This window comes from Myotis davidii, unplaced genomic scaffold (assembly GCF_000327345.1).
Source record: "Myotis davidii unplaced genomic scaffold, ASM32734v1 scaffold162, whole genome shotgun sequence".
NCBI classification, from domain to species: domain Eukaryota; kingdom Metazoa; phylum Chordata; class Mammalia; order Chiroptera; family Vespertilionidae; genus Myotis; species Myotis davidii.
In genome coordinates, this window is record NW_006300036.1 from 4,077,216 (window position 1) to 4,079,538 (window position 2,323).

Consider the following 2,323-nt stretch of genomic DNA (forward strand, 5'->3'; position numbering starts at 1 on the left):
TCTAACATGCTAAGTATCCGGTCATCTGGTCGTCTGTTCAACCAATCAAAGCGTAATATGCTAATGATATACTAAGGCCGCTCAACCACTTGCTATGACGTGCCCTGACCACTAGGGGGCAGATGCTCTGACTGATAGGTTGACTTGCTGCTGGGGTCCAGCCAATAGGGACTGAGCAAAATGGGTCAGACACACCCTGGAGCCCTCCTGTGGCCTCTCCCCAGCTGGTCAACCTCCCGAATCTCTCCCCAGCCCTGATCATGCACTAGTGGGGTCCCTTGGCCTGGCCTGCACCCTCTTGCAATCCAGGACGCGTCAGGGGATGTCAGAAAGCCGGTTTTGGCCAGATCCTGCAGGCCCCACTGGTGCATGAATTCGTGCACAGAGCCTCTGGTTTTAAAAATAAACAACCTTACCCTAGCCAGTTTGGCTCAGTGGATAGAGCATCAGCCTGAAGACTGAAGGGTCCCAGGTTTGATTCTGGCCCAAGGCATATGCCTGGGTTGCAGGCTCGATCACCAGTTGGGGCCATGCAGGAGGCAGCCGATCAATGACTCTCTGTCATCATTGATGTTTCTATCCCTCTCTCCCTCTCCCTGCCTCTCTGAAATCAATAAAAATATATTTTAAAAAATATAAATATAAAAATAAACTAGCACAGAGATGTTAAGTGACCTGCCCAAAGTCACACAGCTGATAGGCAGACAGGTATAGTCGAAAAAGCTTGCTGAGACTGTCAAGTTTTATTGTACTTACTCTATGCTAGGCAGAACTTACCCAACACCAAGAGATGCCCCCCATCCAAAACATCACTTTTTCTAGCACTTCAGTCATTTTTTTTAATTACAGGGAAAGTATAAGCTCAGATGGATTCTGTGTTTATTGCAAGAGCATTTAGGCTGTGAGGGGGAGAATCGAAGGGTGATTGCCCTTTGGGGCAGGATCAAAACTCAGCTTCATGCCTTTAACCACAGGGCACTATGTTTGGATTAAACATTGACGTTTATCTGGCTGATGTAGACTTATGTGTGGTCATTGGAACCATGTTGCCAATGGACTGGTTTTAGTCCATCTGTAAGGACAAAGAAGTGGGTGCATCTTGGAAGAAAAGGAAACAAGGTGGGAAGGAATCAGCAGTGAATGAGCTCCCGTTTATGTGTCAGAGGCTGTGCACACAGCATCTCACCAAATCCTGAGAGAGCAGAGCATGAATCCCACCTTTACAAAAGGAAGCTGATGTTCATCATTTTCATTTGGTCAAACCCACTTGGCTAACGAGCATCGGGGGCAGGCATGGAACCCAGGCCTGATTATTTGCATCCTATCCCCGCTGCCTTCCTGACACATTACAATGAAGTTCTTCATAATGGGATTTTACCTACCTAACCACTTTTATCTATTTCTCTGATTAGTTTTAATTCATTCTAAACTCACATAACCCTAAACTCTTTTCCATTAAATTCCTACATTCACCTATATTTTCTTAGCTTCTTCTATGTGACAAGCACCACAGTAAGCTCTCTAGAAACAACAGTAAACAAGACAGACACTGTTCTACCCTGATAGAGAGTATACACTAGAATAAACTTTTTTGGTAAGGAATCAGAAAGCTAGTATTTTAGACTTTGCAAGCTGTTATGATCTCTGGTGCAACTGCTCATTTCTGCTATAATAGCATAAAGTAGCTACATAATACATGAATGAATGGGTATGACTGTGTTTCAATACAAGTTTCTTTATAGAAACAGACAGTGGGCCAGATCTGGCTCACAGGAGTTTGCTGACCTCTGCTCTCTAAAGTAACCCAGGAAAGTCATCAAGTAATCAGAACACATTCTTGTAATTACTCTAATTGAAAAAATACAGTGAACTCTGGGTCTATATTGCAGGAACACCTAAGCCAGTTGGAGAGAGATTCAGGATGGCTTCCAGGAGGAATTGGCATTCATAAAATCACCTGAACAATGAGAGGAATTAACCAAATAAAATTTTTCTGGCCCTCTTCCACTTATGTTCTCCTTCAACCACATTTCTAAGGAACAATTCCTTATTTTATAAATATCTGAGTCTTTTTGCTTGTCTCATCCCTTCTTATCAAAATCATTCAAGACCCCTCCCCTTCCTCCCTCAACATGTGCATCCACTTTGTCCCTCAGTCTGTCACATTCTAGATTTTACTCCATACATCAGCAGTCTTTTAAAAATTTGAACAAAAATAAAAGTTGAACTTAGATAAACTTTATAGTATGTAAATCAGACCTTACAAGCCTATTGAAAATAAATAAATAAGGCCAGGAGTCCTTACAGGATGACTAAACTTTTT

The 2,323-nt window shown here is 42.6% G+C and overlaps 1 protein-coding gene across 1 annotated transcript in view; it reads right to left on the reverse strand.

Annotated features, from left to right (window-relative positions):
• Positions 1-2,323, reverse strand: part of LOC102751767 (uricase) — a 30,813-nt gene that overhangs the window by 25,973 nt on the left and 2,517 nt on the right. The gene's annotated exons all lie outside the window — the stretch shown is intronic.